The 27115-nt window shown below is 38.8% G+C and overlaps 1 long non-coding RNA gene across 1 annotated transcript in view; it reads left to right on the forward strand.

The window, feature by feature from the left end:
- LOC132987045 (uncharacterized) overlaps positions 1-27115 on the forward strand; it is a 173749-nt gene that overhangs the window by 73245 nt on the left and 73389 nt on the right. Inside the window, exon 2 of the long non-coding RNA XR_009675575.1 lies at positions 6882-7237. This is a non-coding gene — a long non-coding RNA (uncharacterized LOC132987045). The remainder of the gene's footprint in view (positions 1-6881; positions 7238-27115) is intronic.

The raw sequence follows: 27115 nt of genomic DNA on the forward strand, positions 1-27115 counted from the left end.
ACAGTTAAATGGTCGTTGACTCAACACATAAAAGTACAACAATTTAACCATTATCATTTTGACTATGCAGAGTTCTGCAGTCAAGTTAGCCATACTATATAAAGACCGACTGGTTCTTTAGATTATATGCAAATTTAAGTATGTAACAAAAGTGAAAAAGAAGTACATTTGTTAAATGAAACCAATATTGACAAGTGGTTGTGTCTTTCAAATCCTCTTTCACTCCTTCACTCTCCCTTCTAAATGAAGTGAATGAATAAAATCACAAATCTCTCTCAAATTTCTCCAGTGTCTAATTTTGCCAGCAGCAGTTTCTATGATTATTAGACAAGGGAAATATGTTTGGCTCACTAGCTTTTTTGCTTGTTTAGCTGTGTACATCTTATATGTTATACAATGAGCCTGTGTGTTAGATAAAGGTATGCATGTTTGTGTTTATTGATGTATCTAGTGGCACCAAGGGAGTAGTGGTATTAAAATGGCGCAGTAGCCGTGTCAAATCTAAGCACACTGTTTATTATAATTACCCCCACTTTTCCCAACACAAGAAAAACTGTCTCGATAAACACTCAAGATATGCTTCATGCAGTGAAAGAACCCAGAAGCCATTATGAAACGAGGCTCGTTATGCACCATTAACGTGTATGGTTCATCCAAACAAGTCCAATAAAGGACAGTTATCACACACAGCCATGTTTTAGTGCTCCATTAAATGACTTGCAGAAAATGGATCCACGATAATAACTGCTCTGCACACAAGACAACTGAAATTGTGTTTTTTTTTTGCCCCTCCCATTTCATAGAATAAACTTTTTGGCCGCGTGCTAAAACATCAAAGGAAGAATTTGGATCTTCTGAATTAATTGAATAAAGTGATAAAGTGATAGGCAGATTCAGATAACATCACATTTAACGTCGGTTAAACCAGAATATCAAAAAGCTTTCATGTTGGCTCATGAACATGATTTGAATTGTTGGAATTAAGCAAACAGACCTTAAGAAATGGCACTTTTACTGTAATACAGTTATATGATATTTTTTATTATAGTGGACAAAACTTGTCATGGTTGCTGTTTATTGGATTGGTGGAATTGAGGCATTTGAGTCGCCTCTTAGCTTATATTCCTTCAGGTAGAGCTGATTGAGCATGCTTACTCAATTGCAAGTGACAATTGAGCAGTTCCACTGGAACCATGGGCTAGATTAATTGCCTTTTACAGAAGATTTCATTTCATTTCATTTATTCATATCTCCATTAGCCATGGCTTAAGCCACAGCTATTCTTCCTGGAGTCCACCAAAACATTGTAGACTATAGGCTGCATATCATATTACATCAATAACCACAAAAACAACAAAACACAACATAAGTGACAATAACAAAAACATTACAACATTCAGACATTACACAACAGAGGACCTAGATAACATTAATAATACTAATATGCACAGGTTATAGAGGTGAAATACAACACTTTAAGGGTTAGATCAGCATTGTCTAACAGACATCAGAGAGTTGTTCATCGAGGAGATGCTTTATCAATGATATTTTAAATTGATTTCTACTATTTTCATAATATACCCATTTCATTATATTACACTATATTGTTTATATTGCACTAGATCAGGACACAGCTTCAGCTAAGCAGCCATCTTAGTTCAAACTATCTGCCCAGCAGATTGTCAGCCAAGGTAACATTTAAAGTAGACATTTCCCACTCTGATTTCCTACAATATGTTTGATTTAGGGATTAATGTTTGTCTGTCCATTCAATTATTTAAGTGTAAGGGCAATATTAAATCAGCAGAAATTCTGCTTGTCACCAGGCAAGGCAGGCAACTGCTTGGGGTCCCAGGCCAGTGGGGGGCCCCTGAGGGCTCAAAAACTTAAATCAAAGCAGTGGCTCAAAATGTGCACATTTTTGTGACGGCAGTAGGAAACCTCCCATGGGCCCCATTTGACAGCACTCACTTTCCTTGACCTGCTAAGTGTTGCATTATTGCTGTGAAAACTAAAGTTTGTCAATGAAATTCAGTGCAGAAAACTGAAGAAGAATTAGCCGTCTATAGGGGAGAAAAAAAGAACCAGGAAAACAGAGGAAGTGGAGTAAGCCTTGGCTGGCAAACATAATGGTGATGGAGAGCCAATACATTTTTGCCTAGGGCCCCAACAGACTCTAGAATCGCTGCTGTATATCAGTGCTGCATCCATGTATTTTTTTGTGTACAGGCTAATTGAAAAAACAGTCAACAAGCATAAAGCTGTTGGGCTGGAGGAATTTCAACATTCCTTTGTGTTTTTGCTGATGTGGATGTTTTTTTTTTTTCTATCATCATGACAGTTTTGGAATTGTTTTTTGGCTGTGTGGAGGTCATTCTAATGTCCCCCACACAGCCACACACAAAGACAACAGGAGATGGGTTGCTACAAGGAGGGAACAAGAATACAGAATGTCAGAAAAAAAAATGGGATGAGAAGGGGAGAGGGCGTGGGAGCAGAAAAGAAAGAGAAGTAGAAGAAATGGTCATTAGGAGGAAACAAAGTCATAAGCCTGCAGAGAGATGAGAGAAACTGAAGAAAAGCTGCACGACTCAGGCTCAGATGAAAGAGAAGGAGAGATAGTCGGGGCCAGCGGGGAGGAGAAGAAAGCAGCGAGGATGTGCATTAGAGAGATATGATTTTAAAAAATGAGAAGAAAAAAAAGAAGAAGAAAAAAGAGAGAAGTAGACTGTATGGTTGCCAGGGAGAACAGACTTAATGGGAAACATGCAGTCATCCACTTAAACCCAGCCCCCCCCCCCCCACCCCCCATTGCCCTCCACACTTTTTTGATCCTCTTTCACCTTTAAAGTCCTCATCTCTCTCCTCCTCCTCCTCCTCCTCCTCCCCCCTCCTCCTTCCCAACAGTTTTTAACTCACATCATATGTGTCCATGAAAGAGTTTTTGTTTTTCCTCGTCCTTAGCCTCATCTTTCACAGTCCGATTACCTCCTCCGCTCATTGCCAAATCTCTTCACTGCCAGCTGTTTGGGCTCTCAGTCCTCTTCTTACTCTGTTGGTGTGCCACTATTCCTCTTCCTCATGACTCCTTCTCCCTCATTACCAATCTTGGTTTCACTTCCTTCCTTTTTTGCATGTGAACTCGAGGGATTGGGCTTGGCTTAAAGGATAATACTGGTTCAGTATAATCAGGGTCTTATATTTGTAGTTTTGGCCAATTCTCTTATGTTGGTCTTACAGCATATTCTCACACAAAAAAAGTTGCACAAAGTCTGTTTTGATTTATTGTAATTAATAATTATATCTTGATGTAGGTACCCTTAAGTGTCTGTCAGTTAGTTTAGAATCTGTTTCAAAGTACCCAAGTGTCTTTTTAAAGGCCTGTTCCTTTCTATTGTGTGATGTGGTCTGTTTTGAGGTGCTCTTCCGTCTCTTCCAAAGAATCCTTATCATGTGGATTAGGGCGCAATTTTAATATCTGATTAAAGGTCTGCATTCTTTCGAAGATCAGGATCTTCAAAGTAAGAATACCACTGCTCTTTTGAATGGGAAAGAGCATAACACTTGTCCTGATGCACACAGAGATCAGTTCAGTAAGGGGATGCTGTGTTCAGTACCAAAATTAGTAGTCAAATTACAGAGCAAAATGATTCTCCAAACCCAATTAGTATGCACCACAGAAGATAAAGTTAGGACAAGGTCTCCCATTAGTCTGTTTGTGAGTTCACACGCCTGTTCACAAATCACAGTAGACTGATCTCGCTCCCTTTGTTCATCCTCTAAATACACTAATAAGCCTTGAGGCGTAGAAAGAAAGTGAGAGAGAAGCTTTTTTCTTCTCCACTGTAAAGACAAAAAATAGCATCTGACAAAAACATCAGAACTATTTGAAGCGATGATGATTCCAGTGTTACTTGAATTGAAATATGAAACAGACATTAACACATCAGACACTATTTCCATTTTGTTTTTGTGCACATAGATCATTTAATTGCATTGGAATATTTCCAAAATACTGTGGATGAAAACCAATTTTCCTAAAGGTTGAACACTGAAACGTAATAGTCTCTTAGAAGTAGATTAGGTAATGGTGCCAGGGGGGTAGTTGCAAAAGCCGTAAAATTGCTTACAGTAAAACACTGCTCATATTCAACAATTTCTTGGAGTCATTCCTTCATACTTTAACTTTTAAACTATTATGAAAGAACATTTGGTATGCAGTTGGGTATTTAGGACGTAGAACAGTCCAACTACAACAAAAAAACATCAGTAGTCGAAACACCACAAAAACAAAGGCATCATAAAATACAGAATAAAAACATTATTAAGAATACTGTGACAAAGGGAGTGTTAATGTTTCACATAAGTACACAAATAAATATGTGTCGGCACTTGAGTGAAGAAAATGTTAATTTTTTATGTAACTGGGCCAAAGATATAATACCCTTTAGGGGCATCACAAGCTTTGTATTCTCAAATAAAGCATTCAACTCGTTAAGTTGAGATGCGACCATGCAAAACCAGGCAACAGCCAGTTAAGGGAATGTAAAATCCAGACTCGCATTTATTGTGCATGGGCATTTTGAAGTAGACAACTGTATTAAACTGTGGACTCAAATTGCAGTACATTAAAAACAACATTTATTTACCACATTTGTTTACTTGGTGAAGCTAACCACAACTAAAATTCTTCTTCAATGTCTCATTTGGATTTGGTCTGATGCACACATGTGGCCTTAATGCCTTATCTCTTCTTGGTAAATAATTGAATAGCTCTCTGAGTGGATCCATCTTCATTACAGTCCATCTAACAGGCTGCCCTAACTTTTAAATTCTTCCTCTCTTCATTCATTCTCAGAGTCCATTTACGTTTCTCCATCTTGTCCTTAACTTTCCACCCTCTCCTCTCCCTCCTCTACAGTGTACCTCATCATTTCTCTACTTCTCTATTTTTTTTTCACATGATGGATTATGGCCTGAAGCTCACTGTTGGGCACTGCAGCAGATCAAAACATAATTTTCACCCATTTATTTTGGCCTGAACCTACGCTTCCTCTGTCTCCTTCCTCCTCCTCTGCTCCAGTTCAGAGAAAGCTGGCCTGGTTTCCCCTACACACTTTCTATCACTCCTCCCTCTGCACATTTATATACAACTATTCCCCCCCCCCCAATATGCCCTCTCCTCATAACATTTCCAACAGAGTCTGGACCTTAATGAATCTTTGTTTATGTTCAGTCCCTGTTTTCAAAGCACATTTATTTGTAGTTTTTGGTGAATCTAAAGACACAGTTCTTTTATCCCTTTCATATTTTACAAGATTTGTTCTTTTCCCCTGTCAGCCTTGTGCTTTGATATTTCTGTTTTCATTCACATGCTGAAGTCCATCATCTACATAAGGTCATAGGCAGTAACCTCCTGTTTCTGACATTTAACTCTATTATTTTCTCTATCTGCCATATCACTCCTCTCTCTTATCCCTCCCTTTGCTCTTTCTCTTTTTTGCATTTACACACACGTCCTCCCTGACCCCCTCTCCTCTAACCTTTACTTAAAGCCAAAAGATTTACACGCAGATGGAGAAACAACGTTTGAACCACTCTTGAAACCACTTAATATCTCTCAAATGCTGCTGTTGCCCCGCCCTTTAATACCAGATGACTTTTTGCTGATCCGAGTCAGCGGGGTGTTCTGTGATATTTGAGTTGGCCTTGTGCTTTTCTTCTTTCCATAGCAGACGTACGGTTCTGTTTTTGGCCAAATGAATAACTTGGGTCAGTGGTATGCCAATATTTTGGTTTCATTGTTTTATAGGGAGCTTCGACATTTGGATTATTGCAGATGTTGCAGCATGTGTGCAGATTAAAAAAACTAAGGCCTTTTGTTAGTGGAACTATGACTCCTGTCAGGTCAGAGCAAAAAGGTAAAACACATCTTCTGCATGGAACAACTATCATCCTGACGTCCCATTCCAAACTGAAAGTTAGTGTTGGTTTTGTTCCATCAATAGGGAGTTAAAACATTAACTAAAATGTATGTCGGGACACGTTCCAATAAGATTAGGTCAAGACTCTGCTCTTTGTTGAGTTATTAAAAAACTTAATCCACCATGAGCACATATTTTGAAACAACAGAAACAAAAAAAACCTTTGTTTTAACAGACATGATAACCTCAAGCAGAACCAGACTCATCAGTGAACAGACATCTGAAAGTGGAATAGGTCGAGATAGATCCAGGCAGAAAAAGATAACACAGACTTATTAGTTGTAAAAAACTCTCATTTTACCAATTATGTGACTACATAAGAATGACATTTTACAAAAATCATCATATTCTGACATCATTTAATGGGTTGCCAAAAGCAATATTCATAGTCTACCTCTCTGATGTTGATGTACTCAGATTGGTTTGTTTCAATATATGCCTCTATTTGATTCATGAAAATAAAAAACATCTGGCTGGGATGGTGGAAATAATTAATAACCTCTGCGGTGTCTTGTCTTCACTGGTTTCAGTAATCTTGAAGTCACTTCCTACTTAATGGGGAAGTTGTAAACTTATCTCAAAGGTTAGGCTGTCTTTTCTGTCTGTTTATCAGTCACACAGATGCAGCACCTGCATACTTAATCACAAACGATCTGGTTATAATCTGGAATGGAAGTTTGCCAATAAATATTAGAATGTATTTGACTAAGCACCATTTTTCAATCAGGAAAAGGGCACTTGGTGTGTGCACCTAATCAAGTCTGTCTGATTAATTCAAGTTTTGAATTGATTTGATCTTTATCTCCGTCTCCAACTCCAACTCGCTCTCTGCACATGTTCTGTGAATCTAATTGAATTTAAAGTTTGATTAACATCTCTTTTCCTTCTGTCCTTTAGATCTACTTCTGAGACTTCTTGCTTTCGGCCTGTGGAGAAAGAACCAATAGCCTGGACAACATCTGCTTCCCTGTGTGAGTGGACACTGGGACTCCAAATCCAATTTGACCACAACACGCACACTTTAGAGCACAAAGAAGACTACAGTTTAAACAGCTTTCTGGAAAAGTAAAGACGAAGATTTAGCTTTTAAAGTCCTGGCTTGATACATCTACAGAACGTCAAAGTCATATATAGAAATTCAACACCATCCTGATCCAGGAGGCTCAGCTGAAGCTCTCTCCAGACGGTCCTCGTACTGACAGAACTGCCCTCCCTGCTGCTCTCTGAAGTTCAGTTAATCAACTAAGGTAGAGGTGAGTGAGTCACTTCACACTATTCTCTCTGTTATAAAAACACTTACAGTCTAGAGTGGATGGCTGTCATTTTGACTCCTATTCACTTGTAGTGAGGCATGGTGTTGCCAATAAGTCCAGTGCTTTGGCCTGGGTTTGACAGGGCAGCCAGCCTTGGATGACGGCTCACCCACTGACACTCTTTTCAGCAAGAGCACTTGCCAGCATCTCGTGGCCTTTCAGTGTGAAAAGCACTGACATGTGAAGGGTTTTTTTTTGTGTTTTTTTTTTTTTCCAAAAATGGTACCAAATTTGGCCAAAGTAACCTGGCCAGCAGAGTGTGTTCTCTGTTGCCATAGCAGCAGGTGCTGATCCATATGCATGACTGGAGTGTGATTTGGAGGATGGTGTGCTGAAGTATAACAGCTCTAAGGCTTAAAATATTTCCAGTGTCAGTCATTTTGGTGGAAAAGGGTGAGTGGCTTTGGCTCAGTGTCAAGGGCAGGTTATTTTTGTAATGAAATCATGCACTGTTATAACATTGGTTTACATTTGGAGGAAACTATGAGGCTATAGTTATAACGTTTTGGTTTAATAATTTGTGTCTTCTAGGATTCTTTCCACTTTTGGGCTCATGTTAAAATGTTGATGTTATTTGGTTGAAATCTTGCATCCCAAATGTACAATAGGCCCTGTCCTAGTTCTGCATAGGGAAAATGTTTTCTTGCTTTTTGAACATTGATAAATGCACCTCATTTTGAGATACTTTAAGGAGCCAGGATAAGCTCAAATGTTGCAAATCACAGCAGGTCAATAGCCCAAATACCCATACCAATCCCATTCATTAACAAAAGTTCAGTCCCCAAAATCGTATCACTACTAACATTTTTTAACAGTAGTTGTTTGGTTGTCCTGCAGCGAAACATGACAGAGTATGAGTTAACAGACGTGTTTAAAATCATGTAGGCCATGTGAACCCTGTGGGTTAAGATATGAACTCTGACCTGATGGCGATTTATTTCACTGTCCCTAAAAGAAAATGATCAGGGGTTGTGTTTAACCAACACAAATGATCCAGTGGTCAAACTTTTGAGCGTAACCCAAGGCAAACATTTGCTTTGCTTTTGGCTTGAAGACAGCTACATTGTTTCCATTACTATTCATGAAATCCTCAGTAAGGGAAAGTGTCTCTACTTCCTCTAACAACAAGGATTAAGATATCTTATATATATTTTACAAATGTATCCAGACAAATTGTAAAAGTTATTCACAAAGAGGGAAAAATAGCCCTTCCAACAGTCAATCTATGCAATTTTTAATGAAGTTAGAAAAACATAAACAGATAATTACTCTCAAACATTGAGAGTTGGGATGCTAAGGTGTGTAAATGAGCATTCATGGTTCAATAGTATGATGGATGTGTGAACCTGACTGCGTGAAAATATGAATCTAATATTCAGATAACTTAGGTAGGACTTATCTCACTTGGTCGTATATTTTCTTAGAAACCCTCCAGTCTGCTATGAATGATCTTTTTCAGTGCCTTTTAATTATTACCTCCCTAATTTAACAGCTAAAAAGTTGCTTAAGATCAAAACAACCGTGTAACGGCTCCTGCTGCTAAATGCTCAACACCACTTTGGCTTTACATTTTTAATGATGTGTTGAAGACCGTTTTTGATCTTTTATTAGAACGATACAAAGGCTTTAGCTGCCTTCTGCGGCAGTGTTAAACAATAAGTTGGGAATATATTTCTCTTAGATCACTCTCATCAAGTTTGTGAAGGAACAAGACGGCTCATGCGAGTTGTACGTTTCTTGAAAGCACAGAAATGTGTTTCACTTTGGGTTGACAGTAGCTCAGTCTGTAGGGGATGGGGAACTTGGCTTGGGAACCAGAGGGTCGCCAGTTCAAGTTGCAGTATTGACCAAGTACCGAATTGGGACTGGTTGCTGGAGAGTTGCCAGTTCACTTTCTGGGCACTGCTAAGGTGCCCTTCAGCAAGGCACTTGATTCCCATCTGCTCAGGGCACCGAGACATGTGTCTATGACGTCTCTCCATTAATGCATATACATAAGACCTGTTCCTGCATGTGTGTGAACTTTGGCCGTGTGTGTCTAGTATGCATGTAGCATGTGTCTAGCAATAACAGAGTCAAGTCTGATCTAAGCTCATCTGGCAGTCATGGTAGAGGAGGATTAATTATGTTAAATCATTAAATACCAAAATGGATAATTACCAATTTAAACTCTTTGTTATCTCTGATTCTGATCTACTTCACTGTTTTTCCTAGAAAATCTAAGCTCTCGCCGACATATTCAGTTGTACTTTATCTGAACACTGGTTGTTATTTGAGAGTTACGGTAACTTTAAACTGAATAAAAAGGCTAAACAAGTGGTGCCTTTTAAGTGGGACTTGGAAGGTCGTGTCGCATTTTGAAAAATGAGTGATTCATAAAATGAGCCTTAAAGTGATTAAAGTTACAAGGTTGTCTGTTTCTGCACCAGTGACAAAAAAAATTGATTTTTTCATTTTTCTTATCATAATTTGTTTTTCTTGCACAATGAACACTTATGTTAAATGATCAAGAATTTGAAAAAATACTGTTATGATATACATGTATTTACATAAATCATAATTTATGGATTCTTTAAAAAAACTATGATCACCATTAGTTCATGCTTATTTACTTTGAGTTCTTCTGCATTTTGATGGACAGTGCATTTTCTTAGTATGCGAAGAGGACTTTACATGTTTGCTTCCATGCTTTCTAAAGCTATATTGCTAGAGAACTATGGAGCTCTGACTCCAGTCTGTGGGGTTTTACTCCAGCCAATGAGATTTTTCAGCATAAGCTGCTTTTTTTTTAGAGTGTGTAAAACAGCACGGCTGAACATCACGCTTTGGACGGACTTGACACAACAGGAGTTTACATTTCCATGGCACTCTAACATTTTATTTCAAACATCTCTCTTTAACTCTCTGTGGTTAATTTAGTATTCAGCAGAATTGAAATCATAACAGATCTTTCAGCTAGCGACTGTGATGAAGCCAGGGCTAGAGCTTGTGCCAGCTGAGAAGTATTTAATCCCACTTTCTATGTTTCAACTTCTGCATAAATTGGTTCATGCAGTTTGCTGAAATAACATTTCCATATATCTAAACCTGTACTGGTCTTCTTTTTGACACTTTCTGCTAAAACAAAACCGTTAAATGCCAAATACTTAGTAACATATGTACTAAACTTTCTCCCTATCACCAGGGTCATGTCGATGAAGCAAATTAGGCATTAGGGTTTCTTATGAACATTATAAAAACATGTATCTTTTAAATGTTGGCCATTATCCTGACACAGAACAAGATTTACTATCTCATCCATTTGGATGAAACTACTTTATGTCTTGAGGAGAAATGTATCTTGAGAAAATAGAAAAACGTAATTAGACAATTTTTCTCATCACAAATGGCTATTTAACCGCTCAGCCCATTCATATGTGAACTGCAGGGCAGATGAGGGTGATCTTGATCTGCCTCATCTCTTTAGTATGCAGCGTGTTGGTGTGAACCTGACGTGACTTGATTAAATGGTTCATCCTCCCAGAGCCAGAGGTTAGTTTACTCAATTTTCACCTTGAGCAGCACACATCATGATTTATCTCTTTAAAGTTCATCAGTGTGTGTGAACGTGTGTGAGAGCAAGTCTGGATTCATGAGCATTGACTGTAAAATAACTGGCGTGATTTGGGTGGTGGATTATTTGATGAGTTGATGGGTGATGAGGCGGCTTTGTGAAGGGGGAAGTCTGAATTTGTGTGTTCTTGCGCAGTCCTTTTGTCAGTGTTTTGTTGTGACAAATTATGGTGTGTGTGTGTGTGTGTGTGTGTGTGTGTGTGTGTGTGTGTGTGTGTGTGTGATGGGGTTGAAACCCTGAGATGGAGGCATAGCAGAAGTATAGACGACCAAAAGAATAGTTGTAGTAGTGTTTGTGTGTGCACGTTTATGACCACGTTTACTTCATATCTCCCTGATGACCACAGCTCAGTCAGATGGCACGCTGTATTTTTGTTAAATGCACGAGGACGGCTGATAAGGACTTTGTCTGTGTACATGTACATACTATCTTATGTGCATTCATCAAAATTATGGTCAGGAAAACTCTCACTTTTTCCCATATTGAGGGCTTATTTATGCCACTTATAGCTCATAGCCTATGGTGCAGGGACATAATGCACATTACCTGGATGCAAAATTTTACCCACAGTGCAAAGGGCTTAAATGAAGTGTCTTATTAATCATGTTTGATTTTGAGCACAAACTAAATTAGCTATTTTGTCCCACTAGTTGTAACATAGCTAAGCCACCGCACTGACAGCAACAAGTCAAAAGTAATATCTTGCTCGTGACATCAAACATTTCACTTTTTTACTTTTCCTCTTTAGCTGTTTTCATTTACTTTCCTATCCCTAAGAAGTTCCTTATTTCATGGCTAAGTTACTGTCGTAACATTCATTTGATCTGAGTTTGAGAACGTCTTAATTTCAGGTGTAGGGTACGGATCTTGAAATGCCACTACCTGTTCCTTCTTTGACTAATAGCCCTAAGAACCCTTGACTGATTTAAACTCAGTGAAGAACATGTGGGAACTTCTGAGTCATACATCTTTAACTTGGATGGAAGTCTTCGAGATCTTTAAGTAATGAATCTTCTGTTCAATGATGGAGTAACAATTCGGCTAATTTGACCAAGAAATCAATCAAAGCAGTGGAAGATTGCATCCACTTACTTGTAATGCCCTTTAGATCTTAAAAAACGTAAAGACTAGGAAAAAAGCTAGTCGTAATGATACCACTGACTCACTCTGGATATCTCTGTTAGTCCCTTTGTCTTTAAGTGTATATGTGTGTTGGTTAGACTCCTCTACTTATCACCAGCTGCTTTTAATGTTAGTCATACATCATTTTAAGCTTATCAGCTATTGCAGTTGTTGCAGTTCACATTGGATAAAACGAGCAGCTAAATGCACAATCTGCTAATGTGTGTGTTTGTGTTTGCTGTGAAAGCCATCGTTTGGAGAACTGTGGTCTAGGATTTGACGAGACATGCTCCACAATAAGCCCCCAGGAGGTCACGCTAATCTGTTTCATCACCTCTTCATCCCTCCATGCTTCAATCCAGCCAATTTTTTTCCCGACTCCCCCCCCACCCTGTTCTTCCAGTCTGCAGTGCCAGGTTCTACAATGGCTTTTCGGACACAGGGAAAGGCTGTGGAAGGCTGCCAAACACTCCCCATGAATCTGTCCCACACACACTTGTCATGGGCCAAATTTCATCAGGAGGTAATGCCCGCTTGGCTCGCTCACTCTGGCTGCCCGTTTCACCTGGGATGTTCCCTTCTCATCAAGCCCCTTGTGGCGAGGCCCAGGTGGACTGCGGTTCAGCCCCCCTGCAATCGACCCTAACATCCTGGGTACCCTCCTGCAATTTGGAGTGTCTGTTGGGATGGAGGTAACGCTGAAAAGGAAGAAGGGAGAGCCTTGTGCATAAACCATGCTAATCTCATTAGTGCTGCCGTGATTGAATCCTGTAGGAATCTGCCGCCGTTGCCAGGAGAGACGAGAGAGCTTCTATATTATTAAAGGGTTTGGTCTGTCACAGGGGATGAAGAGGATGGCAAAGGAAGGGAATAGATTGAGAGGAGGACAGACTGACTGAGGTTGAATGAGAGGAAAGTGAAATGTAAGGGTAAAGGAAGACTGTTATGAAGTTACATAAAAAAGGAGAAAATTAAGTGACCTTCCACTATCTATATAAAACTCAGTATGGGTGAAAACAGGGCTTAGTTAGAACATTGTGATGATGAGGGAAACTTTAAACAAAAACAAAAAATGTAGGCTTACTTAGCAGTGTATAAAAATACAGTGGAAAAATACGACACCATCTTGAATTGCTCCATCACTGAAGAAATAACTTGTTATACTGTTATGCAATACAACCCGAGCGTGACAACTACACAACCCAAAATCAAAAGCATCTATAGTTGCAGTAATAAACAAACAAACCTTATCAGAAAAGAAGGGAGGCACGACTGAATTACCTGCAAACCACAAAGTATACAAATATAGAGGTTGTTCTTTTTCACTGTTTTGCTTATGAAAAATAAATGTATAAATACATTCATTTATACATTTACAGAGCTAATTTGGAGGTCTTTTGAAAGCTTTAGCATCTTCATGAGACACACTAGGATTTGCGAATGTGTTAAAAAGATGCTAAAGGTTACTTGGAACAGCTGCTAAAGGTTACCTTGAGACAGAGGCCACTTTGTGCATAAGATACCAAGTAAGGTTTGCCGTAACTAAGAGGTGTAAGGATCATTTTTGTGCTGGGGCTGAAAGTCTCACATTAATTTGCCTTCCATTACTATGATGTGTTTCAACAAGATTTCTATGAATCATGATGTTAATTACGGCAAACAGGTCTGTAATCTGCTCAAAATGTATCAAGGAATTGGCTTTAAAATTTGAAGATTTCCTGATATATACCTTTATATCTACATATTTGATGATATAAACCTTTTTTAGTTATCTATTTTATTCAAAAACCTAGCGTACTTTTTTTTTTACTTCTTCTAACATAACACACCAAAGGGGGCTCTAACAAAGGGTTGATATTTGATGACTGTCGATGGGAATTTATTGGACAATCCGGCGTTAAAATAGGGTACTTTAAATATCATAGATGTTGTTTGAGGGTGGTTTAAACTATAGCAGAAATGGGAAAACAGGTTGCTGTGTTCATGCAGAAAAAACAATATTTAATCCTTATAATTTGAAGTACAGAATAGTATCAGTTACATTGAGGTTCCTCAGAGCAGTAATAGAGGATGTGGCTGAATTGGATTGAAAAAGGGATAAAAATAGAAATGAAAATGTTTGAAATTAGAGTCGATAATATCATCATCCCCGAGGAGACCTCACCCTTATCAAGAGAAATCAAGTTCTTTCTCACATCTATACTTTATCTTTCCCCCGGCTCTGCTGTCGTTTTGTGGCAGTTCTGCCCTTTTACAGCCTCCCATGTGGAACCACGGTACAAGACATTTTTTTGAAGCCTCACTAGACAGCGACCTTGTAAACCTGTGAGTGTCCAAACAAGACCTCTGCATCCTCCCCTTCTCACTCATCAAGGCCAGGGTCTTTCAGAAACATTCTACCTATTTCCTCCCTTTTTAAGTTGGTCAACTTCCTCTTCTCCCACATCGATGGTTTTCTACCTCAGCTGCCTCGTATTTCTCTCTGCTTCTTTTCACTATTTCTTTCATATATTTCTTTCCACTCTTGAATTTCTTCAGTCCCAGAGGAGTTTTATCTCGTTGCTGCTGCTGCTGCTGCTGCTGCTGCTGCTCCAGTGGCTTCTAACTCCAGAGTTTTAGAATCATTGTCTAAGCAGACTGTTGTTTTAGTGTCTATGGTTCGTTTGTGTCTGGGACCCCGACAGCTCTACTTACTGTGAAAACTCAGTTGGAGAAGTTTTGAGTGTGTGTTTGTGTAGCTGTGGGACTCTGAGACTTTGTAAAGAGTCCCTTAACTTACTGTTTTCCCCCGGTTTGTTTTGATAAATCTCATTAAAGAACCAGCGTCAAAATCTGTTGACAAGAACATGTAAAAGCTCCCTGTTTTCCTAAATTGTGTTTCCCCCTGATCGTTTCTACTCTTTGAACAAAATTGAAAGAATCACCACTACTGAGCCGTTTTATGGATAAACAGATAACATGGGAATACCTGGTTGATGATCAGTCTGGTTATTGATCAAAGTTCTAACTGTTCAAAGTATTTGTACCCAACTGGGACTACAACAAGTGTCATCAAGCTGTAACCAAAAAACACTGTTTGAAACTTTTTCACACATGCTGTCCCCAATATCTGTACAAATAGAGAGACATGTGTATTATTAACTTTTGTCCTTGTGCCACTTTTGTTTTAGCCCCACGTGTTTGGCTTTATACCACTATTATTTGCTTTTATTTGCTCTGTTTTCTTATTGTTCAGTCTTTCCTTTGTTTCTCTTTCCTCTTATCCTTCGTTTTACATCTATTAGCCTTAGACCTGCCAAGAGAATAGCTGGAAAAAAGAATAGCAAAACTACAATTCTAAGTCTTTGTGTATGTGCTTATCTGTGACACCTTGTCAGAATCACCATCTACATCACTTTAATGGCCAAGACATGTGGCACAAGCTGGGAATTTGCCCCACCGGACCAATGACCTGCTATTCGACAAGCCTTTTTCAGATCTCTATAATCCCTGCTCTCGTCACACACCAATCTTTTCATTCCCCTTTCATTTTCTTTTATTTCCATGGTCCTGGATGTCCTGACTCCTTCCCCCTTCACGCTTTGTATTGTCTCTTCTCATTTACTTCACTTTGTCACTCAGATGACCTTTGTTATGTTCCAGACTCACTTCCTCCCTTCCTGTCATTTTCTTTTCCTTTACCTGTCTTTTGAATCCTTTTCTTTTTCTGTGTCTCTGTCTCAGGTGCATTTCGTGATCTCTCTCCTTCTCTCTGTGTTGTTATCCTTCAGAGGTCAGTAAGGGCTGAACCCTTATCTTTGGGTTACAGTCTCACACTTGTTGGTGGCTGCCTTGAGGATTTGAACGCTCCATTATTGCAGAACTTGGTTTGCACAAGCTTCGGTTTCCCCAAAAGTAAAAGATAAATTGGGATGTCACCTATCACTTTTGTATGCTTCATTGTATGATATCTGATGGCATTTTGTAGATCACAAGAGACAGGGAGGGACTGCTGTCCTTTTCCTCCTTTGTCTGTGTCCTTACCTAACATTATTCCTGTCAGATGGTAGAATCTCTGAAAAAGAAATGGTCCACATGCTTCTGCATTTGTATTATTTATTGTATTAGCATTTATTGGACTATCTTTAAATGCTTTATATTCCATCAGTGATTTTTGCAACATTAAATGCATCTACATTAACAACCAATGTTGAAATCTTATTTCAGTCAATGACAAATAATACTTGCTTAAATTAAACAAAATGTTTTATTAATAAATTACTACCAAAATCAAACACTTTTTTTTTTTTGTGGTTCTCATCTGTTGGGTCAGGATCCAAAAGTGGTTTCACAGAGTTTGCTTTCTGTAGGATGCAAATGTGGAAAACAAATTGGGGCAAAAGGTCCACTTCTAACATCATTGTTTTGTTCCATCTTGCTGTGCGGTCACATATATATTGTCAAGGTACAAACGACAACGTTTTTCATCAAATTTATTTTGTGTGGTTGAACTTCAGAAATTTGACTTGTGATTTCACATTAGGGTCCTAAGGCTAGACCAGTTAGGGAACCATTGGTTCAAGTGGTTTCATTAGCGATATACTCAGTGCACACTTTAACATTTAATGTTCATTGTCACAAGTATCTTCAAATGCTTAGAATTTTTAAAACCTGAACACACTAAATGTTATGTGTCATGAAGGTAACACTCTCAATATTATGTTATTTAATGTCCGTTATTCAGATTTTTGCACGATGATTCCGCTGCTAGTTCCCAACCCTCCAACAGGAGGTCCATTTTATTTAATAGGTTTAAAATAAATGTAAATCTATTTCACTTAAATTCAATATTTTTTTTTTGGATGCGACGGCTGGTGCATTACTCCCTGAGGGGAGATTTCATTGTCTGCGTTTCTTGGCTGTTTCAGTCATTTGGAGGCATCATCTTGTGAGGTTTATGTTCTGGGAAGTTTTTCAAGACAAGCAAAAAATGAAATCTGACAGTGATTGTGGCAACAGCCAAAGCCGGTGGGAGTTCATGCCCAAAAAGGAGAAAATGCAGTCTGAGAAGGAAATGTCACGACAATCAATCATAATGTTCTTAAAAAAAAAAAATACAGGAGACGACTGTTTTACTCACTCTACGTACATTATGGTTGGAAAATGTTATAACAAAAATAACCCACATTTTATCGTTGATGAAAGTTTATACGTAAGATGAATACTCATGAGGAGACATGGATCAACATCACACTTCTGTTCTCGTGTCTTGCTCAACCACATCTGCAGAACTTTTCGAAAGGCGTCACATATATCTCAAAAGATATTATCATTATCAGGGTCATGTCACATTGACCCAGCTAAACTAATCTGTGACGTCAATTACACTGGAGCAGACAATAGGTCTACCAAACATCCTTGCAGATATGAGGAAAGACAGTTGACACTCTCTAAGATGTCCTTGGTGTTCTAATCAGGTTAATCAGGTCTGACTGACGTTAGAGAACAGTGAAGAAACCTAATGACGTTTGTATATTAGAATCTAAATAACTACAGAAATTACACCACACTCACCTCCTCCCCTCCTGTTTAGTTTCCTGCTGGCTCTGACTCTTGATTTATACTGATGGCCTATTTCTCACGCTCTATCACTTCTATCGCCTTTCTTGGGTTGGTCTTTCATTCTGTCTCCTCCTATACACTTCTTTTCCCACATGCTTTCCCTCCTTTCTCTGCAACTGGTTGATTATTCATTCATCCAGCATTGCTTTAATTCATATCAGCATAATGATTCACCCCGAGTGCATTCTTTTCTCCCCCTAACTTTCCTTTTATTCCATCTCTGTCTCATTTCAGGAACTGAGCATAACTCAAATCTGACATACTCACCCTGCCCCCTTTTCTTTACTCTTCTTTTAAAACATATTTCTTAGTTTCCTATCTTCAGGCATGTAGCATGAGCTCCAGTGTATGGAAGAAGAGGTGTTTTGTAAAGTGCAGATATGAACATAGGTTACCCATGAATGGACCCATCTGAATGTGTGAAACGCACCTTGCCATTCACCTCTACAATTCCTCCTTTCTTGCTGTAATATCTTTGCCCTTCCAGTATTCCATTCACAGCTAGGTGTCACAGGGAGGCTGCACAGAGAAGATCTCTTTGTGTATCACTCTACTTCACTGCACCTTTGTCTTTCTTGTTAGTTTTAGGCTTAAACTGTATTAAACTGGAAGAGGTTTTTAAACACAATATATGGATCAACACAGTTTAATCTCAGATTTAAAATGCAGCCGCTTATATACATTTTACCAGTTTATGATGAATAACATGTTTTACACAAAGAGTTTACACGTTTTACAACACATTACTATAAGTACCTTTACATTGAAATCGCTGCGTCATTTACATATGAAAGGTAGAGTTTATTTTTAGCTCAAACACTAATTGTGTGTTGGCATAATACATGAGTGTGGATTTCTCCCTCTTTACTCTATTTTGCTTTCAAAAATCCACATACGTTACATATAGTACTTATATACCGTACATAGTTGGGCTGTTCTGCATCATTCTGCCCAGGGGAGGCAAGGCCAAAAGTTTTCCTCAACAAAAAAGATTGAAAGCAGTTCATGATCTTCTGTGTTTTTATTTAAATCTTGACTTATCTGTGTGGTGCTGATAATTCTTAGATCCTGGTATCTGTCCAGGCACATCATCAGAACCTAATGGTTCTCATCTGCCAATGCCAGCAGATGCAGCAGACAATATCAAAGAATAAACTGAGCCACATCTGAGAAAATTACTGGCACATTTGTCTAAGAGTCCAGTCAGAGTATGCAAAAATGCAAAGCTCTACAAGTGACATTTCCTCCCTCAAAACATCATCTAAGATGTTTATTTTTTCTGAACTGTGACTATTTTTAATTGGTGGGTCATCTTGTGAAAGTACAGAAGGAGGTGGTGATCTGAGTTTTTAAACAACTTTGTCACCATCATAAACTTAGGGTGCGGTGTCTCTTTCCCCTCTCTTCTTCCCCCATTCGAACCCTGGTCCACTCTTTGGTCTGTCTCTGGTCCTTTCAGTATTTTCAGCATTTTTATGGCTCCCACTTCTCATTTCTCTCTCGCTGGCTCTTAGAGTGTCTCATTTGTTCTTACTTTCCTCGAGTCACCTCCTCCTCCTTCAGGGTCACTGCCATCCATCTAACAAGCAGCAGACTTTTTTGTCATGTCGCCCCAGAGAGAAAGGGAGAGAGAGAGCGACGGGATGCTTGTGCAGGCAGACGAGACACCCTGCCACACTCCAGTCGGCACGACGTGTGGAGGCAGGAGGATGATGGAGATGTGTGTTATGTGTGTGTTTACGTGTTTTGTGGTAGGCGCAAGAAGGTTGCAGCTGAAAAATGACAAATCATACTTATTACCGTGGCAGAATCATTAAAAAGAGCTGGAGGCTTTGGCATGCATGAGACACAGAGAGAAAGCGGTTAATAGATATAAAGCTTTTTTCTTCCAGTTTTTATACAACCACAAGGATTTGTTCATGTGAGCACACAATAACATTTTTAATGCCAAAGGTCAGTCTTTGAAAAAACATGTAATTTATGTGTCACACTGTGCAGCCAGGACTGCTTTTTATCTTAACAGCGCAACAGCACTCCAGATTTGCACATTTAGTTTTTAGGAGCACAGTTAGCCTCAGGTATAACATCTGGTGAGTCGATATTTTAACCACTCAAGCTGTTGAGCGAGGTTAAGGGTAGAGTGTGTCAAAAACAGGTGGTGGAAGAGGATGACAAAGCTGCATGTGTAAATGAAATATTTGTGCCCTGTCTGTGTCAGATAAACTGTTGCGCATATTGTTGTGTTGCTCACTGAGTGTGGGACTGATACTGCCAGAGGCCTGACAGGCTGTCACAGTCGGGCTGTGTTTGACTTATCTGGCTTTCGCTACACCCAACATGATCCAAGATGACTGATAACGCACAGTCAACTGACTTGAGTAGCACAGGATTCATATTTTATCTACTATCACATGCATAAAAGATAAAGGACACAATATTGTTTCTCAAATCATACTGTATAAAAATCACACAAGTATAAATGAATCAAATGTAAAAAAAATTGTTTATAATGTACTTATATAATGTCTTTTGTAAATAGTGTGTATTCAACTCGACTCAACTTCAACTTTATTTGTCCCCGAAGGGCGATTGGTTTTGCGGCAAGGTAGAACAAGAGAGTAAAAAGACAAAGGACAAAATGCTGTAAGTATGTTTGTTTGAGGGCAACAATTTTTGTATACTTTTAGTACTTTGCAAGCAGCAACTCGTGGTGTTAAAAAAACAAAAACAAATGCAGAAGTGCAAAACAAATACAGTTCCTTTAATTCTCCATTTGTGGCTGGCTGTAAAGCCAAGGAGTCTCCATCAGGTCCCATCTGAAAATGCCTAAAATATTCATAAATTTGCATGTCTTAGTTGACTGAGATGCACTTCAATTCAATTTTTTTTGTATAGCACATTTCATACAAACTTAAACTCAATGTGCAGGCATAGCTGTTTGCCAGGAGGTATAAGGCCAGCCTTGGCTCCATCACCTCTTTGTCTGTAACTAGACTGACCAACATTAGAGTCAGCATTTCCAATATTGCAACATTGTTCAGATTGTAAACACCTGTGGGTGATGTCACTGAGACTACATTCATGTTTCATACAATCTATGTACGGTATACACTTATACTACTCAACATGTAATCCTAGTTTCTTATTGTTAAAAAATGATGACCTCATTAGAAATAAGTAACACAAGCCAGTGATGTAGGCAAATGGACAAATAAAGATCTGCAAAAGACAAAACAACACATTTATTTTGAACACCTCTGACTTAACAATGGTGAAAAAAGTAGGTCAGAGACGTTCACAAAGTCTGGGTGGTTATCACAAGAAGACAGTGAATTAATCCTCATTTAAAATGTATGCTTTCACAGTATGACTTGATACTTTTAATATAAGTGAGCGCAACATGACAATGAGGAAAGGTCCCAGGAAAATAGCTTCTCAACATTTTCAACCCCTGGAGCCACAGGGCAGGAGAAGTGACACAGGTTTTCTTGAGATGCAGATTCATGAAACATGAAATTGTGATTTTGTTATGTGGATACCCACTAGTGTCTGTTTTGACCTTTAGGTGAAAGATGCAAAGATTTCCTCTGTTTGTGTGAGGTTGTCTGGGTAGAATGGCTAACGCTGTGCAGACTAAATTAGAAATTGTCCAGAGTTTAGAGAAATTATGTTAACGAGACTGAATAGTTATTTCATTTTCTTAACTTCAATATTTTAAAGAAAGCAACATTTGCCTAGGTAGAGTGAAACAAGATTAGTGTGCTGTGCCAAAGATGTTAAGCTCTGATTGGTTTGTGATCAAAAACTGGTCTACCAGTCTTGGTGCCAGGTTTTGACACAACATATGTCTACAAAGTGAACATTTCTTAAAATAAAAAAATAATGCAGTCTGGTCTAGGCTTCAAACCTGATTAAACCCTGACCTAGGACTTCTTCTCTGCCTCTCAACTTTTTTTGTGAGCAACAACAAAATGCATTATTCACTCCTAAGTCATTGTTTTAGCAGCACCAATGCACTGATGGATATCTATTATTTCCTCTCTGGCAGGATACGATAAAATATACTTAAATTAACTTCACAGACTCTGAGAATTGAGATGTTACATCAGATATGGTAATTTGTTACAGCACAAGAATAAAAGGGAGTTTGAAAAATGTATTGTCCTTAGACTTATTTCTAGTTGTTAAATCAGCAGAGATTTCAAAAAAGTTTTAGGACTTAAAAACACGTTTTGCTTTTGACAGTATACATACAAAATGGAAATGAATGGAAGATAGAAAATTCTACACTCATGTCAAGTCATTAAGAAAATGTGTGGTAACATTCTGTAATGAGGGTACACAGCTCCTGCTTGATTAGTGAATGACTAATGTATGACTCATCGTCATCTAATACATGAGCCATTATTTCTCATACACTCCTGTGGCCTAATATAAATAAATGGTCAAGTCAGTGTTTGTGTTATGGGATTACAGAACCTTTACAATCATTAGTCATCATCAGTTTATCAATCTGGAGACACAGCTCACACATAAAATGTAATTACCATCATCATCATATTAGCCAGTAACGAATTAGGTGGACGAAAGCCTCTCAGACATAAATGCATGTGGAAGAAAATATGACTCATCTTTTCATGCATTTATAAAGACATGAGAATAATTGATTTGTATATTGTTTCAAAGACATAATGCTTATTGATTTTCCTCAGAAATTAGGACAATTACCATGATTACACCCAAGACACAAAACTTGCATAAAAATGTACAGTTTCATACACTCAAATGCTAAAAACTGACAAGCATTAATTTTCTCTCAAGAGTAGAACATACAATACAGTACACAGTTTTCTCTTTTGTTCAGTGATAATCAGTCTCACACTTAACATTTCCAGTCGACGCTGTAGTAAGTTCTGTATTATTATCCTGTGAAGGCACTTACCAGCTTAACAACTGTCAAATACAGCTTTTAGTAAGTTTTAAGCATAGTATTACACTAGCTTTGTACAGATCTTTTTAAATTGGTTCAAAATTGACTTTAAGTACCTCATTTATAGCCTATGAATCTTTTGAGTTCCTCCATCAGTAGGGTACAGTGTCCCTCAAGGCTCCGTTCTTGGTCCACTTCTTTTCCACTTCTTTGGTCCATGTTTTCTGTTCACCAGAATCATTTGCAGCTTCAGTATTCACACTTGTATGTAGACGACTCCAAACTCTACATTGCGATCACTTGTAATGAATGCTGGATGATCTCTGTTTCCTAGCTCTTTGAAACAGCTTTCTTACATACATTGCTTACGATATAATTCCAGGCTGCCCGGCATGGTGAAAAGATATGGGCACAGTGTGAGGAAAGGATAAAGGTTCACAGAGATAGTCAGAGATCCAGGAAGGAAATGGGGGATGAGTGAGAGGAAGAGAGGGAGAAATATGTCCAGCAAATTGGTGAGGAGGATCAGCCATCCAGATCTAATATAGACTGTGAGTCTCTGGGCTCACCAGGCGCAACCTATCACCTACAACATAACAAACACTGGGTTATGGGTGCATGTATGAGCGGATGTGTGTGTAGATTTGTGTGTGTGATTATCTCTTGGTACTGGACAAGCTCCCTGTCTGCCAGGCTGACTTTCTGGCCTGCAAACTGTGCAGCAGATGGAGAGTTTGAGAAACTTTGACTTTTTTAACTTCTATGTGTTATAACAAGTTCCTGTATCTCTAAACATTACAGCAAAGAAAAAGTAATTTCAACCCAATAACCCTCCACATCTCCCAACTTCATAGACTCACGACTGTAGACGGTAACAGAATGAGTGGAACCTGTGAATCACAGTGCATAGAGCTAGTAACCCACACTATCACAACTGAAATATAAATGTTCACTGCAATATTGTGTAGCCTGAATTAGATTGTGTGGCACACAAACATAAAAAAATGCAGCAATATAGAAAGATCCATTGAGACCCATAAAGACGAGGTCACGTGACTTGACTTTCATACCGTTAATAAACCTGCTGATTCAGAACATTTTTACCATTTCAAACACCCTGTGGAATATTATTTCAAGTCGTACAAGATTATGAAGGGGAAATGGCAATGGCTTATGCAAAGTAACATATTATGATTTAAGTTAAGTGACAAGATGTTGGTAGGAGCAGCTAGAAGCACCCTCTAGTCACTTAAAGTGGTCAAACCAATAATCATGCATAATTTTGAACCTTTCTGTAATAAAACTAGATCAGTTTTATACAGATATAACTCTCTAACATACCTAAGAGAGTCACATAAGTAAATGTACATGCAAGCAAACTAAAGAGCGCTACCATTAGCCTGCTAGCACAACAATGGAGCTCAAGCCAAGGAAAATTCTGTCCGCTGCTTGCGCTAAGTGCTTAATAAATGTGCGTTCCAATTTGATAACTCCTTTGTTCAAACACAAAGGGAGGGGGGTTGGAGGTCTGTCGCTGTAGGAGAGCGGAGGATTCAGTGTGCTGAGGTGTCACCAAAGTAGCAGTTTTGGTTTAATGCTGGTGCTCAAGGGCGACATGTACTGGTTTAAAAAGTTGCACATTCTTTCTTTAATTTCTTCCTCAATAAGCGGAACCTTTTTCTATCTAATTTTACTGTATGAACATTTGCTATAGATGGTGAGCTCTGGCATGTACCTGCTTGCATTAAGGAAGCCCAGTAAGAACCAACAAATACAATGTTGAATGTGAGAACACCACGACTGCTTTTTTTGACCTGCGAGAAGGTTACCCCCATACCTTTTCACCTGCCCTTACATTCCCTACATGTCCTGCTGTCAGCAGAATAGTTAGGCTAAGTGAGGCCAGCTGTGACTAGTAAGACTGTGAAGCATTCAATTGGTAATGTTTATTTTTTCAACAAAACAGGTCAAGTGAAACAAGTTTTCCATGATGTTTATTATTGTCAATTTGTATTGATCTATAACTTCCCACTTCATTATATTGCCAAGCCATGTTGCTCTTTGTGTTCTACTGTTTCAGATGGGAATGCATCCCCCCTTTTTTAATTCTGCCTCAGTAAGCAATAATACAGCCTTCCCAAATGTAATGCTGCTAATCAGGCAATGAACTGTTCCTACCCAGTCTTGTGTGTACAACTTCACAATGACTACGATGCAATTGAAATCATCTGAATCAATCTTTAGAGAGGCAGAACTCAAATCGCTAAGCATTGCCACAGGGTATAAAAAAAGATGAAGAACTTTCATCACCATTTTCCTGCCGGTTAGAAAAATAAATTATATAGTACGAGATAGTAGCTCACAGTGTGAGTGTGAGAAGGCATCAAGAGGGAGTAAAAAGAAGCAAGATAAGGAAGTTCACAAAGAAAGAGTTTCCTTAGAGAAAACACAAACCTAGTTATGAAACGGGCGAGGAAAACAGCCCCAGCATGTCTTTTTAATGATCCATCACAAGCCCTTATTGGTCTTCCTACATCCCTCTCCCTCTTCTCTCCTTCTAACTCCTTCTTTCTGTCAGATTTCATCAGCTGGCCCTTCCAGCGGCTCGTCTCTTGCTTACAGATTACACTACTCCCCAAAGGCCGGGCCCTCCTCTATCATCTTCCTATGTTTATCCCCCTCTCTCGTCTGTCTTCTACCCTCATGAGGACCAAAGGCTTCCCTTCGTCCTGTCATCTCAGGCCCTCATCTCGCCTGCTTTCTTTTCCTCCTTCCTGCTGCCTAAGCCCTCTGCCCTTCCTCCTCCCACTGAGAGGAAAGTTGAGATAAAACTTTTCTATGCAGAAAATGGGTTATTGCAGACCCTTGTGAAGGGACAAGATATGTTTGAGCAGGACATGGAGAATTTCATAAGCAAGAAATCAGACGGCAACCATATTGAGTTCCTTTATTATTGTTTTGCTTTGCTCACAAATCTTGGCTTTAATGGCCTAAATAACCCTTTCACTTTTGATTGCTTGATTAAGATACAATTTAGACTAAAATCTTGGAATTGGATCCTTTTATTTTAATTTGTCACAAAAGGAAGACTTTTGGATCGACAACAGTTTTCTCTCCTGTTGGGCTTGACTGCTGTTTTCTCTGACCGTACTGTCCCTCTACACTTAATTCCTCTCATTGATCCTGTTCTTTTTCTTGCACCTTTCCTCTTCTGCCAATTTTTATCATCAATACTTCATTTTTCTCAGATGTTCTTCCAACCTTTCATCTCCTCCATCCTCCTATCCTCACTCAATAAACATTCTTTACTTCATAATCACAATGTGCTCTTGTTACCTTTCCCTTCCTTTCTGTTCCCTCAGCTGTTCCATCACCTTTTCTTCTCTCTCCACTAACTACATCTTGCATGAGGAAAAAACACAGCTCAGAGAAAAAGGAAAAGTGCAGTGAGAAGGACAGGGATAAATGTTCAGGAAAAAGGATGGGAGAGGGAGAGAGACATTGCAATGATTAAAGAAAGAAGAGAGAGAGAATTTCCATTTGGTGTCTCATTTAGCTCGATGGTGTGTTCTTGCTGGCTCAGCCCTTGAGGCTTGTTAATGACCGGTATTAATGAAGCCTCCTATCTTCATTTCACACAAGAACACACTCACACACAATGGACACATAGATGGAAACAAATGCAGGAACCTGAGCTTTAACTGCCTCCATATCTATCTTCACACACATGAATACAAACAAGCAAATGAATGAACCTTTTAGCAATAGCAATGCTACAGGACAATATATCCAGAAAACTCAGTCCAAAGCCTTGAGAATGTCAAATATAATGTCCTATTTTATATTGAAACATTTTTCATTCAAAATTTGCGATAATACAGGTTAAAATATTTTTTTTCAAACTACCACAGTCAAACACTGCCGTTAAGTAATCAATCATTCTTATTCTACTAATGTGACACAAAATCAGCTCCTTCCAAGATTTTACCCCCATTTTTGATATAGGCTACTTTTTGCAACTGTGGGCATTTTTATGAACTCTAAGAAAGCTGACATGGACATCATGTAGATTAAAGAACAAGCAGGGTGATTACCAAAACATCTTCACAACATGTATGTGCATTGGAAGGGCTTTCTGCACACAGAGTATTTTCTATGTGTGTAACCCTTTGTTCCTTGGTTCATTGATTATCCTCACACGATCAATCCTGAGGGAGACACATATCCTCTGTTATTCTCTGTAATGGTGACCGCAGGGAGTGGACAGGTGAATGAAAACAGAGGGAAATGGAGAATCTAGGGATTTTGGGAACATGAATTAGTAGAAGACATGAGGAGACACTGATAGAGCGAAAGACGATGAGAGGGTGATGGATTGATACTCAGAGGAGGGGAGAGGGGGGATGGCAGTAAAGTGTTGGATGCATGAGACAAGTGACAAGTGGATGTTTATAGACCAGAAACAAGCTTAGAGGTTGTTAGATGATTGTCCAACCCTGTCACATACTTGTTATATAACTACGCGGCTTTAATATTTATGTTTAGTGCCAAT

This window comes from Labrus mixtus, chromosome 2 (genome assembly GCF_963584025.1).
Source record: "Labrus mixtus chromosome 2, fLabMix1.1, whole genome shotgun sequence".
Lineage (NCBI taxonomy): Eukaryota > Metazoa > Chordata > Actinopteri > Labriformes > Labridae > Labrus > Labrus mixtus.